Here is a 15,039-nt window from a genome sequence, read left to right on the forward strand (position 1 = left end):
GCCAGGCAGCTTTCGAGCCACTCCGCCCCCAGTCTGTAGCGCTGCATGGGGTTGTTGTGACCCAAGTGCAGGACCCGACACTTGGCCTTGTTGAACCTCATACCATTGGCCTCAGCCCATCTGTCCAGCCTGTCCAGATCCCTCTGCAGAGCCAATCTACCCTCAAGCAGATCAACACGCCCCCCCAGTTTAGTGTCATCTGCGAACTTACTGAGGGAGCACTCGATCCCCTCATCCAGATCGTTGATAAAGATATTAAAGAGAACGGGCCCCAGCACCGATCCCTGGGGGACACCACTCGTCACTGGACACCAACTGGATTTAACTCCATTTACCACCACTCTCTGGACACGGCCATCCAGCCAGTTTTTTACCCAACGAAGAGTATACCTGTCCAGGCCATGAGCAGCCAGTTTCTCCAGGAGAATGCTATGGGAAACGGTGTCAAAAGCCTTGCAAAAATCCAGGTAGACAACATCCACAGCTTTTCCCTTGTCCAGCAAGTGGGTCACCTTGTCATAGAAGGAGATCAGGTTTGACAGGCATGACCTGCCTTTCACAAAGCCATGCTGACTGGGCCTGATCACCCTGTTCTCTTGCATGTGCCGTGTGATGGCACTGAGGATGATCTGCTCCATGACCTTCCCAGGCACCGATGTCAGACTGACTGGCCTGTAGTTCCCTGGATCCTCCTTCCGGCCCTTCTTATGGATGGGCGTCACATTTGCCAACCTCCAGTCAGCTGGGACCTCCCCAGTTATCCCGGACTGCTCATAAATGATGCACAGTGGGCCGGTGAGCACTTCCGCCAGCTCTCTCAGCACCCTTGGATGGATCCCATCCGGCCCCATAGATTTGTGCACCTCCAGGTGCTGAAGCAGGTCCCTCACCATTTCCCTTTGGACTACAGGGGCTTCACTCTGCTCCCCATCCCTGTATTCTAGCTCAGGGGTCGGAGAATTCAAGGAACAACTGGTCCTACTGCTGAAGACTGAGGCAAAGGCGGCATTAAGTACCTCAGCCTTTTCCTCATCCTTGGTTACTATGTTACCAGCCCCATCTACTAGAGGACAGATATTATCCTTGGTCCTCTTTTTATCGCTAATATATTTATAGAAACTTTTTTTGTTGTCCTTGACAACAGAAGCCAGGTTTAGCTCTAGCTGAGCTTTGGCCCTTCTGATTTTTTCCCTACATCGCTTTACTACCTCTTTGTAATCCTCCTGGGTGGCCTGCCCTTCCTTCCAAAGGCCGTATATCCTTTTTTTTTCCCTAAGCTGCAACACTAGCTCCCTGCTTAGCCAGGCCGGTCTTTTTCCCCGACGGCTTGTCTTACGGCACACGGGGACAGCCTGCTCCTGCGCCTTTAGGACTTCCGTCTTGAAAGACATCCAGGCTTCCTGGGCTCCTTTGCCGTGGAGGACTGCCTCCCAGGGGACTTTGTCGACCAGGCTCCTGAAGAGCCCAAAGTCCGCTTTCCGGAAGTCCAAGGTGGCAGTTCTGCTGACCCCCTTCCTTGCTTCTCCCAGAATTGAGAACTCTATCATTTCATGGTCACTGTTGCCAAGACGGCCTCCAACCATCACATCCCCCACAAGACCTTCCCTGTTTACAAACAACAGATCCAGCAGGGCACCTTCCCTAGTTGGTTCTTTCACTAGTTGTGTTAAGAAGTTATCCCCAGTACCTTCCAGGAACTTTCTAGACTGTTCCCTTCCTGCTGTATTGTATTCCCAGCAGATGTCCGGCAAATTGAAGTCTCCCACAAGGACTAGAGCTCGCGATCTTGAGACTTCTCCCAGCCGTTTATAGAATATTTCATCTGCCTCCTCATCCTGGTTGGGCGCTCTATAACACACTCCTACTACAATATCTGCCTTGTTAGCCCTCCCTCTGATCCTTACCCATAAACACTCAATCCCATTATCACCATCATTTAGTTCAAGACATTCATAACACTCCCTAACATACAGGGCCACCCCCCCGCCTCTCCTTGCTTGCCTATCCTTCCTGAAGAGTCTATAGCCATCCATGGCAGCACTATAGCTATGTGAGTCATCCCACCATGTTTCTGTGATGGCAACTACATCGTAATTACCCTGGTGTACAATGGCTTCCAGCTCCTCCTGTTTGTTGCCCATGCTACGTGCATTAGTGTATAAGCACTTCAGCTGGGCTATTGGTCCTTTCTTCTTTTTACTGGAGGGAGCTGAAGTTCTGCCATCCCCAGACATCTTCCTAAGGAGCCCGGTTACGCCCCCTGTCTTTTCCAAGTCTAGTGCCAGCACCCCACTTTCAGGCTTTTTGCTAGCAACCTTGGATCTATCCCCATCCCCCTTCAAACCTAGTTTAAAGCCCTGTCAATGAGCCCCGCCAACTCCTGCCCTAAGACCCTTTTCCCCCTCTGAGACAGGCTTTTTCCGTCTGCTGCCAGAAGGCCTGGTGTCCTGAAAAGCAGCCCATGATCAAAGAACCCAAAATCCTGCCGACGACACCAGTCTCTGAGCCAGGCATTGATCAGCTGATATTTCCTGTTAATCTTCTCATCCATCTGTGCAATTGTTGGGATAGAAGTCATGCCAGCCTGTCCTCATTCTGCACCTCAGCATCTTCCCAATTCCATTGCCCCCAGCCACCGTTATCCCTCAGGCCTCTTAGCCCCAGCATCTTCTGAACACCCCAGCATGCTCCCGATAACTCAGCCCCCGCACCCTGGAGCCCTTCTGGCTCTTGCATTAATCTTTTTATTCTGTAACCTCTATACCCTCACATCCCAGTCATCTCCGTATCACCAGTGACCCTGCTCACCTTCAGATTTAGCCGCATCATCCCACCCAAATGACTATTCCTACAACTCCCTCATCCCTGCTGCTGCCCAAATCTCCAAGGTCTAGTTCCCAGTGTCATCCTGAGCCCCCTCTCCAGCTGCCTCCCCATCTCCATGTGAGGGGAACTGGGTGCAGAGACCTCACTGGCGAAGCAGCACAACCCTTTCTTGTCTTTTCTAGGCACAGTCAACTCAGTGCCAAGGGCTGGGCTTCCTCCCAGCTGAACTTGGACAGTCGTATCCAACAAGTGGGCATCACTTTCCTTTACAGTGAATGGAGATAATTGGACACTCTTCGGGCACCGTTGATCTAACTCAGCTTAGACATTTATTTGGCTGCCCCAAAAGCACCATTATTTCTCTAATCACTGTAAGTGGAGGATTAGCTCAGTTTACCCATGTCCCTTGTTGACTTATAAAGTTTGTTGAGATGATTGCACCTGAAACAACATTGCATATTTATCCTTATTTTTTAATTCATGCTCAGTGATGATCTTTACTTTCCTTCAAATCAGCATTTCAAGTTTCCAGGAGAGCGTCCTGCGTCGTGAGTTTGCCCAGCGAGGGGTGGCTCAGCAGCAGCACCCTCGGCCGATCGATGCCTTCAGCACACAACAATGCAATGCAATACAGTACACTACAACGCGGTGCAATGCAATACCACCTAGTGGTAAGAGCTCAGATCTCAAAGCATGGTGCAGAAAAAAAATTCATAACACAGCTGGGCACAGAAATGCCCCAGCGGTAAACATTATTGAAAAGCAGGAATAAGGGAAGTCTCCAGGAATTATTTTTCCACCGTTTCCATCCTTGTGCCTAGAAAGTACTGTTCTCAGCTAGGTGTTGTTTAGAGTCCATTTAAGTGATATCTTTTGTTAAGGTCAGTATGTTCCAGTTTGATCAGCTTGACCAGAATGGGTTGAAAGTTATAGAGAGTGGAGAACGGAGGAGACAACAACGTTATGCACTGGAGAAATCCAGGGTGGGCTCACGTCTGGAAATCTACGGGCAGTTTTCTCCATTGGAAATGATAGTGTAGAAATTGAAAGGTTCAAAGAAGGGCTACAAGGGCAGAGAGGTTTGGGACCAATTTCACAAGCTCTACAATTTTTCACCTCAAAAATAGAGAGGACTAAGAAGAAAAATATTAAATATAAATATTAAAAGTAGTAGGAAGAAAGAGAACAACTCCTCACCCTCTCTTCTGATACAAAAATCAGATGACATCAAATGAAATTAGCAGGGACCAGGTTCAAGACAAGTAAGATGCAATGGCTACTTGCACGACAGTTAATGAGGCAAAGAACCGTGTGACTCTTTACCGCATGATGTAGCGAATACTGAAATGCTTATCGCCCGTCAGGACAGCATTCAGGGCTCCTACGCCATACTTACCGAGTGTAGTCTGTGAGAATCCTTCTATACGCTGGAACTCCAAACGCTGTGTGTTTCCCTGTACTTACAGCCTCTCTACTGCTGGCCGCGGCTGGCGATGGGCTACCTGCCTCGGCAGAGCTTTGCTCCGGCAAGTGCAGCTGTTCCTAGGGAAAAAAAAAAGTGTTTAAGTATGAAACAAAATTCAGAAACAAAACCACGGTGTGCAAAGATATATAGATAAATATATCTAACTGATTTTTTTTTTCAGTTGATGCCGAACAGTTGTTTTCAAAGTTGCAGAATAGAAAATCTAAAAATTATTTTCATTGTGCAACAAAACAAGAAAATCTGAAGTAACATCATCTTTCAAAAATTAATCTTGGCTCCAAGCTCCTTTTACATAGCGTAGGTTGGTTGCTCATTCACTGAATATTTTCATTATGTGCCTCTGTAGGGAAGGTGATTTGTAGCCATATTTATTTGAAGACTCTATTACAATGAATAAGCATAAATAATGTATACGAGAAGGCAGGGTAGGATTGCCTGGCAGCCTTCAATCTGCCATTCCCATGACTGCCAACTTGGCAATTTTAACATAGCTCTTTGTGTGGGACAAATTATAAACCAAGTAATCCTGAGGTAAGGCTTTCATTGCCTACACGGTACTGAACCTATTTATTTTTCAATTCCATTCAAGTCCCAAGTGCTGTCAGAGTGCCAAAGCTTCAGCCAATACGATTTTTCATACCGCAAATCTTCTTTGTTTGGTTTAAAATGCAGCTGTCGCATCTCTCGTGGTGAGTGGGGCAATGGTTTCTACAAAGATACCAAAAACTATTGAGACTTTTCAAGGTCTCCTGAAAATTTCCACAGGGAGACGAGGCCGCTGCGGTGCAGAGTCACATCCAGCGACAGCACCTCTGGAGGCTGACAGAGGACCTTGAGCCTTTCTCTTTGAGTCTGGTGGTTTAGTAGGTGACATGGTGCCCAACGAGAGCTGCAATGAGCACATCACGTAGCCAAGAGCCTGAAGGTCCCTGTGCAAAAGCATCACCTGAAAGCAAGGGCTCTGCTGGTTCCCCTCAGTGTGCATCTTCAGCAACACCGAGCACCGTAACTCTTCACGGTGTCTCAGCATCGACTCATTGCGATGGGGGAATATTACTCTTCAATGTGCACCGCCCGCCTTCCAAGATGCTTTCAAAGGCTTTTTCTCCCCTTTGCATCTGGGCAGGCAGTGCTTTGTCTGGGAGTTGGGAGGGGAGCAGATCTCCTAATGCTCTCCAGCAGTTCATCCCCTCCTTCATATCCAAGTGAACAGGGGGAAAGGAAGGAGGAAACTGAGCCCACTTTTGGGGATGCGGCAGCTGAAGATCCAGTTTAAGCTGCCAGAGAGATTTCTTCTTTATTTACTACTGCAGAATGAAATACAATTACCAAGGATTTGGTTAATCTGTCATTAAAAAAAAAAATAAATCGATTGACCTATAAGGCTGATGCTTTTCTTTATATCACTGCAAATGACACATCCTTTTGCTGTTTCAATGCTGGTGGCATGAAAGTTTTAACAACTAAAAAGAAAAGCTCAAGTAACCACATTAAATTTGTAAGTATGCACCAAGAACAAAATAAAAATAGCTTAGGATGCTAGAATCATTCCAAAGCAAACAAAACTTAAAAATAACAAAGATAAATTTAACAAAAATCAAATATATTAAGATCCAGGAAATCTTAAGCTAAAAAAAACCCCTCTTTGCTCTGACTCCTTAAAAAGTTATTTCAGGATCATAAACGCTATTCAGTTTTATACTGAGCTGGGATTTTTTTAGTGCCTTATCTATATATTTTCATCTGTTTGTGATTCCGGCTTTTACAAATGTTTAACATTGGGCAGTTATGAAGCAACTAAGCATTTAGAAATGGTCGTTCCCAGTTGACTATTATGGCTGGATTATTTTGTAGGAGGCAAAGGACTGAGGACAAAGGAATTTCTTCAGTTTAACACATAATCAGTTCAAAAATTGAGCACTGCTCTGCATAAGAAAATTTTGGTTGAATAATGAAATTTTTAAACAAACCGAAGAAACATATACTGCCATTTACTTCACACTTGGTAAAAATATCATTCAAGCACACAATTAAATGTAATCTTTAATGAGATTCTCTTCTGGTTTTGAAAATATCAGCAAGAAGAAATTGAGGTTATAGATTTTGGGTCCATGCTGATGTATTTATTACCTTTTCAAAATTAGCGTGGTTGTTAGCGATGCTCCTCTGAAAAGCCCCAAAGTTTCTGGGTTGCTGCTGGGGTTGTCTTATTGACCTGGGGGTCCATGGGTTGGTGGCTGCATTAGCTAACACTGCTATGCAGGATACATTTCCTTTTCCTTTTTTGTGTAAGCAGCCGGCGCAAACTCCATCTCTTTAAACATCAGTTGTCAAGTATTTTCTTCTTTCCTGGGTGACAGTTTTTATTTATGCCAGGTTTCCATTAAGGTGGGTTGAGGGGATCATTCTGTTTGGGAGGGGGAGGGGAAAGACTACTGCTTCAGGTAGGACTGACTGCATCCATTTCAAATTCCTTTGGTTTGGAAAAAGTATCAGAGTTAGGCCTGAAAAAAAAATGGGAAGGACTAAAAAGTGAAAAAAAAACCCAAACCAGTTATAATTTGTAGACTGTTCCTTTATTGTGAAGGAGAAGAAGAGATGAAGTCTTAGCTTTTTCTGTGTGAGAAGAAGAGATGAAGCTGACAACACCAAGCTGTGTGGAGCAGTCAATGCACTGGAGGGAAGGGATGCCATCCAGTGGGGCCTGGACAAGCTTGAGAGGTGGGCCCATGCAGACCTCATGAAGTTCAACAAGGCCAAGTGCAAGGTCCTGCACCTGGGTCGGGGCAATCCCAAGCACTAATACAGTCTGAGTGGAGAATGGATTGAGAGCATCCCTGAGGAGAAGGACTTCGGGATGTTGGTGGATGAGAAGCTCAACATGCACTGGCAACGTGCTCACAGCCCAGAAAGCCAACCACATCCTGGGCTGCATCAAAAGAATTGTGATTCTGCCCCTCTGTTCCACTCTCTGGAGACCCCACCTGGAGTACTGTGTCCACCTCTGGGGCCCCCAACATCGGAAAGGCATGGACCTGTTGGAGCGGGTCCAGAGGAGGGCCACAAAGATGATCCAAGGGCTGGAGCAGCTCTCCTATGAGGAGAGGCTGAGAGAGTTGGGATTGTTCAGCCTGGAGAGGAGAAGACTCCAGGGATACCTTGGTGTGACATTTCAGTACCTAAAAGGGGCCTATAGGTAAGATGGGGAGGGAATCTTTATCAGGGAGTGTAGCGATAGGACAAGGGGTAATGGATTTAAACTGACAGAGGGTAGATTTAGATCAGATATTAGGAAGAAATAATTTCCTATGAGGGTGGTGAGGCACTGGAACAGGTTACCCAGAGAAGTTGTGGCTCCCCCATCCCTGGAGGTGTTCAAGGCCAGGCTGGATGGGGCTTTGAGTAACTTGGTCTAGTGGGAGGTGTCCCTGCCCATGGCAGGGGGGTTGGAACTGGATGATCATGAAGGTCCCCTTCCAACCTAAACCATTCTATGATTCTACAAAGTCTGAGCTTTTTCTGTCCATCAGTGAGTAACTGTTATTATCCCAGCTGGTAACAAAGCAAAATTCACTCCGAGTCTGATGTTTATGAACTCTCTCCCCCAGACAGCCATGAACTTAAGAGCTTATTGTGTGCCACACAAAAGCCACAAAATAACGAAAGTCAGCTTCAGCTGGAGAGCAACCACTGTCAGCCAATTTCAACAGCACTAGTGGCATAAGGACCATCTCACCAGCAGGAGTTAGCTGGTGACTTCTCCAAACCCATCAAGCCAAATCTCTCAGCAAATGCTTCTTTTCAGATCTTCCTATAGCTATATGGATATCTTAAAAAAAGAAAACAAAATTCCTTGCCTAGATATAGCACTGCCACAGAGGACCAGCTTTTTGGGGGGACCCCTGTTGTTACTGGATTTAATGGGTTCATCCCATCAGCACAGGCTCTTTCAGACGTATGGGTTTCCGAGGACTTTCTCAGGCAAGGACACTGGGGCCTGAGTCACTGAATCACTGGTGTGAGAGGAGGTCCCAGGCTTTTATACATAGTCCCCGGTGTTTTGGGGTGTCCCCGCTGAGAGGAGTACAGTGCAGGGAGAGCTGTTGGAGTACCTGGCAGGAACACGGACGGTTCAAAGCAGACTGGCATTGTAGCATTCAGATTACTTTTCAATTTCTCCCAGATCTTTTAACTCAAAGGTGGAATCTACCCTGCAAAGGGAAGGTTAAAAACATGGAAGTATTCATCGAGCAAAACTGGACTCTGTTGGAGGTCCTGTACACAGATCTGTGATTTACTTTAGGCTGGAGGCAGCGTTTAGAGTTCCCTGTCACGGCTCTTAATTATGCTGTGCAGAGCGCCAAGCTTATTTAAAATTGCAGCAGACAAGTATAATTTACATGTTTAGGATCAGGGTGATTCACTCAGCCACATGAAAACCCGTGGCCTGCGCTGGCGGGGGGACAGCTCGAGGTCTGCTGACGGGGGGGCTCTGCTGGTATCAACTTCAGCTAGTCTCTTACATTACTTAAAACTAAAAACATGGAGAAATTTGAAAGTAATAGATGTCAATTAATTACTAATGGAAATCAGGGGAAAAAAACCAATCTGGCTAAATGGAGAAATTGCTTTTAGAGTATGTACCTCCTACTCCCCTTCAGCTGTGCTTCAAAGTAACTTATTTTTTTTTCCCAGACAGAAAAATAAAATAGGACCTAAACCAACATTATTAATTTGCAATTTACAGCACAGCATCACCTACCCAAAAGGATGCTGGAATAGCTGGATCTGTGTTCGCTTTTATCTATTCACATTCTGGAAGGATGCACTTAATTCAGTGTCCCTTAAGTTTTAACTATGGTCATGCTTTGATAATTGAACTAAACCCTGGGAATGGGATTTTTGTGTATTTCTGACACCTGGCTATCACACCCTCCACTGAAGAATCACTGCAAACGTAACTTAATGATTTATTTGTAGATGATGTGGAGATTCCACACACCTACTGAATGGATGAGTCAAGCAACTTACCTTTCAGCAAAAACATTTTAAGGTAGCTTTACAGGATTAGTAAAATTCATGGGAAACAACAGATGAATGACTGTGCCCTCATTGATGTAATTGTACTGGGCACGACTGCATGTTTAATTACACCTTTGCAACCATCTTTTTCAGTACTGAGACCGACCACAGATTTCTGTTTCCCTCGTCTCGCAAGACAGAATAGCATTAACAGGTTTATACTGAACGGCAAACGCAGTTGAAGAACATCCTAGGGACAATTTTCCCGAGACTGTACTACCTGTGATAATTCATTTCTACAGTTGTGATTTGATTTAGTAGCATTTTGCTCCTGCTTTTTGTAGAAAAAGCTGTGCAGTATCTAAAGCACCACAGAGCCCAGGCACCCACTGGTACAGACAAGCCATGCCAGGCTTGCCGGGGCAGTTTTCTGGCGTGCCAGAGTTTTGTGGCAGACGCAAACATTGCCAAGCCTGCGAAGGTGACACCGTTGGTGAGCTAAACTCCAAGAGAAGGCACATGAAATACCTCTGGAGAACAGCAGGCCAAATGCACCTTGGCTCCCAAGGAAGCCTTTCTGGGCCAGGTTTTCGCACTTTCAGGAAATATTTGGGTAGGTTTTAACCCTACTTTTTGCGTGAATGCCTTTCAAGAACGACTTGGTAGCAAAAGGAAAAAAAAACAAACAAACAAACAAAACCTTGAAACAACTTGATCAAGCAAGTGATCCTCATAGTGGCAAATTAACTGTACCCATTTCACAGGTGAGGCATGCGAAGGAAGGAGGTTGCCAGAGGTCTGTGCTCTGTTAGAGCTCAGGGTTTGGCTTGTGATCCAGTGCGATACCATGCCCATCCCCTCACAGGTGACTACCTCACCAGTCACAAAGTATCAAATTCTTGGTTTTGCCATTTGCCTTTCCACGCAAAGCAAACTCGAAAAGCTTGCTGGTATGAAACGGCTGTATTTTTAATCTCTTCTTTTCCCTACCAAGGAACAAAGAGAATCGGTGCATTTGGTAGACCAAGCGTCGTGATTGCTGCATCAGGTGCAGGCCGGGTATCACACAGTTAATAACCGCAGAAAGATGTCTTTTGTGCAGACAGAAGCACACACGTGCTAAGGAGTTCTCTGCTAACTGGACTCAAATACTACTTGAAGGGAACAAAGTGTTCCCATCCCTCTATCCAAAAATAGAAGGGGGAGAGACAATACTTCTTCAGGCATTTGCCAAAAAGATAAGGGAGGAGAAGAAAAACCACTCCCAGCTCCAGAGCTCTAGTTTAAAGCTCACCAAAACACTGCTTCACCTACTCCAGTTCTGACATAGCCGATCCCAAACTCCCCAAAGTCCCAGCCCTTCGACACGGAGCAGGGAGAAGCAGCAATAGTATCTTGTCTGCATTTTAAAATAAAATCATTTTTAGTGAATTCTAGTGAACTTCTGAAGGAAGTGACAAACTCTTTGATGGTATCCCCTCTATCAGCATGTCCGGGCTTGAAACTCCACCTCTTGCATGTTGTTCGCTGTACATTTAGTTCACTGAACTACATCTTCTGGGAGGGGCCGTCTCCTGAAAGCTTCAAGATATATTGCTTCCTGTCTCCCTAATCAGCTGTGCAACAGGGTAAATTTAGAAACAAAAGGCAGCGCTGGCAAACGGGTTTAGTGCACATTAAAACCTGTTTTGGAAAAGTCAGAACAGGTCGCGCATGTCTCCAGCGCAGGCAGAACTGGCAGGCTCTGAGCAAAATAAGAAGTGACTTGCCGTGCGTTTAGCACCTCTCATCCCGAGAGAGCCCCAAGTATTTGACATAACAGGAGTTCTCGCCTACCCACCCATGAAAGAGGCACCTGCGAAGGCAGGCGGCACCAGCCAGATGGGGCACAAGCGTGTCAAAGAGGCGAGTGAAGACTATCATCTCCTCTGTTCAAACACACAGGAGGAATTCAGGTGGGCACATGAATTAGCCTGGTTGGGATTTAGCCAGGAAAACGGCGTATGAAATAGTCCTTGCTTGGCAAGAAGTACAGGGAATTATTTAATGACCCTGAGCCAAACACAGAGCATTTCATCTTAACTTACTGAAATCGCTCCAGAGTCCCAAACAGGTTTACATTCCAAAAAATTCTCTTTCAAGTCTCATGAAGCTTATTTATTCAAGGGCAGGATTGCAAACAGCAGAAAGTCAACTACAAGGAAAACCTTCCTCAGTAGAAAAAAAAAAAAGAAAAAAAAGAAAAAAAAGAAATTGTAAAGAGAAAGTTTGGAGGTGAAGGGGGTGGGAAATATGCCACTCCCTTAAGGGAGATATATACCAGTAAACAAATGATGTGTAAGTCTGCAGGCCATCATTTTTACCACACAGTTCTGCACCGGAGAATGTGCAAAAGACTGTTCCATCAGAAAAGACCACACACTTCTACTGCTGGATTTTTTCCCCTCTTACCCAGTTTGATGCTTTTGTTTTTGCTGAGACTGGTATCTGGGCTTAGCTTCAAGCTCATCAGTAGTTCCCTTAGAGTTTCAGCCAAAAATACATCTTTTCCACAAAGGCTGGATGATTTTCAGGATGATTTTACTTCTCCGCAGGAGGTTTTTCTCCTACTAAGTGGGAGCTGTGCTCAATCTATTGTATCTTGGCCACACTCGGGCTTGACTAGCTGGGTTAATTCACAGACAAATTGAACACATGCAGTACATTTAGTTAGAAGACAGATAGCACTAAAGCACCCTTTACCACACTGGAAACATTTTGTCCAGTTCATTAAAGCAGTCGAGCTTAATTAAAGCATGAAAGTATTTTCAATAGCAGAAAAGAGCAGGTACTAAAGGATTTCTTAAGCAGAGAAAAAAAAACACAATGTTTGGAAACCAAAATGAAATAGCAAGGAAGGTTTTTTTCCATTTTTACACCGCTGGTGGGATTGTCCATTGGGATGAATTACCAGAAGGAGTGGTAGATCTTGGTAGAGTCAAAACTGCATGTTTCTGAGGTGTTTACCTTCACTAACAACAAATTACAGGAGCAGCGGGGGTTACTAATTGAACAAAAAATGGAACGGTTCTGCTGATCCGAAACTCTAGGAACCGGCATTTTCTAACCTAGTGCTCAAGCTCTAACAGTGACCCCAGTTCTTTGAGATGGTGCCCAGGAGTGGACCTCAGAGGTCAGCTTGACCACCCAGCCACCCCGAGGCTGGGTCAGCTCTATCCCATTTCTGAGAGATGCTCGTCTTAACTTGTTCTTTGAATTCTCCCCCGGATGGAGCTACTACAACCTCCTCAGGCACCCCAGCAAGGCACCCAGAAGAGTAAAAGAAGGTTTTCCTAACCTGAGTTTACCTTACTGCAACGTAACACGATCACTTCTTGCCCTGTGCACCACGGACAATAGATTCTTGATGATCTTCAAGGTCCCTTCCAACCTAAACCATTCTGTGATTCTTAGTAGCGGTTGCTTTTTACTTGAAGATCATCTTTAACTATTTAATCAGCTTTTCTCTTGATAAACGGCCCAGCTACTGTACTCTTCCTTTCTCATGTTTTCCTTATCATCACTGCTCTCCTCTGGACCATCTTCCGTCCATGTCAAACGCTGTGCCCAAAAGGCTGGCCGGCACTCCAGCCACTCACTGACACAAACCAGCTTTGTGTCTGTTGTATTTGCATTTGTGCATCTCATGAGAGCATATACATTTTTATAACAGAAGAAAACCTGACAGAGAAATCAATTTTGTGACGTTCTACTGAGTCATAAAAGCAATTTTATCTACTGAGCTACCAGGTCCTAATCTTCAGTTCCTGTAGCTGACTGTTTCTGAGGGCACACTTGTGTATCTGTCTTTATTGGTTTGCCTCTGTTTTTTCTCCCAACACTTCACTGTCTGATCTTGTCTCCTAGGACACTCGGAGCCCCTCCAAATTTTGCCTGTGTATTTCTAAATACCATTCACAAACATATGCAAATGTATTAATACATATAAACGCATAAACCGCAAACATCCCTGCTGAGATGCGAGTATTCGAATAACATGGAAAGTATATCATACATTTTTACAGATGACACAATGGAAAAAAAGAAATACGAAGAGAGTGGCCACCGGAGCCAGTGCTTGCAGAAGTTAGAGCACTCAGTTTGCCTATTATGGGATATAAAAATCTCCTCTTTGTTCCAGTAGGAGACTAGGTCCTATGCAAGCACAGCACGCAGTCCACAGGGCTGATTCAAAACCTAAGGTCAAAGACTTCCAACTTCAAAACCACCCTGAACCGGCTTCAAACGCCCGGACATCAGCTTGTCATCTTATATTCCAGGGCTACTGTTCTACCAGAGAAATACCTAGCAACAGAAGTTGTAGCGCAGAAACAGTTACACTCAAGTGCGGAATAAATCCACATGTTAATACATTTTAAAACAGTCTAGGCCCACCCATGGAGGCAGCTTAAATCTTCAAAAACAAAAGAAACCCCAGCAACTGTCATGGGATCTTTGGGATGGGGAAGTCATCCAAAAACATCTTAATCTCTATTTAAAAAGAATAACTCAAGCAAGTAGCATAGTATGTGCTATGTATCAGTGGAACGCGGCACTCGGTTGTATTAGGCACCCATTAGGGGTTTAATCCCTGCCGGGAGTAAACATTTTGCTCCGTAATGTACCCGTTCTCCATCTCCTTAGCCACACGTACACAGCTCTGTGTGTGTGTATGCACGAATATGACCATGCAGTTACCGAATGTGCAGGTACTGAGATGCATAGCGTGGATTACGCATTAAACGTGAAGGCGAACTTCAGCGTAGACATACCTTATCTGAAGCCAACTGCCCTTCTGTCGCAGCCTGAGAGCGAGAGATGCACTCGCACGGGAGGGCAGTGACGGGCAACCCATCTTCTTTTACCCCAACCCTTTGGGTCTGGGGTTTTGTTTTGGTGGTTTTTGTTGTTCAAGGTGCCTTTAAGTCCCAACAAGCTAAACTAATACATGGGTGCTGTAACTACTTGAGACCGGTTTCCTGGGAGGCAGCATAGCTGAATAACATGCACGTTCATGTTCCTTCTCATTATTCATTTTGGTTTTGTGATTGAAATGCTCCTACATCACACCGAAAAACCTGAAGATTGAAAAATAAGCAACAACCGTGCAGACTTTATAACTGGGATGGCACTTCTACTGGGTTTTATCCTTATGAGCCGAGATCAAATATCATAATGCACATGAGAACCCGAGTTGTCTTTAGGCAGGAAATTCGTGTTTATATATAGTGTGTCTATATATAGACACATACACAAATGCATGCAGCATTACTCTATGTGTATATACGCATAATGACGCAAGGTTTTTTTCCCCCCTCATGCTCATAATTAATCAGTGCACTTTTACACCTAAATGATTACTTCGGCTTCCCAGAAGGAAGACCTGATAAAGCTGAACAGGAAAGCTGAATCCAAAAAATAGCTAAAACGTCAGGCCTCAGGCACAAATGTTTCCAGAGAAGGCAGAACTGGTGCACATTAATCCGTCAGTGGTAACTGTCTGTGCGCTCCTGTCTTGCAGCGAAGACAAGGTAATTCAAGTTAACTTTGGTGAGCAGCAGAGGAGGGCTGACTTGAAGCAGCTCACGCTTCCTACGGCGCGTCCACGTGCCGGTGAAAACTATCATTTGATATGCACTAACATAATACCTTTCTGTAATTCATGG

Source organism: Vanellus vanellus, assembly GCF_965231255.1.
Source record: "Vanellus vanellus genome assembly, chromosome: 1".
Lineage (NCBI taxonomy): Eukaryota > Metazoa > Chordata > Aves > Charadriiformes > Charadriidae > Vanellus > Vanellus vanellus.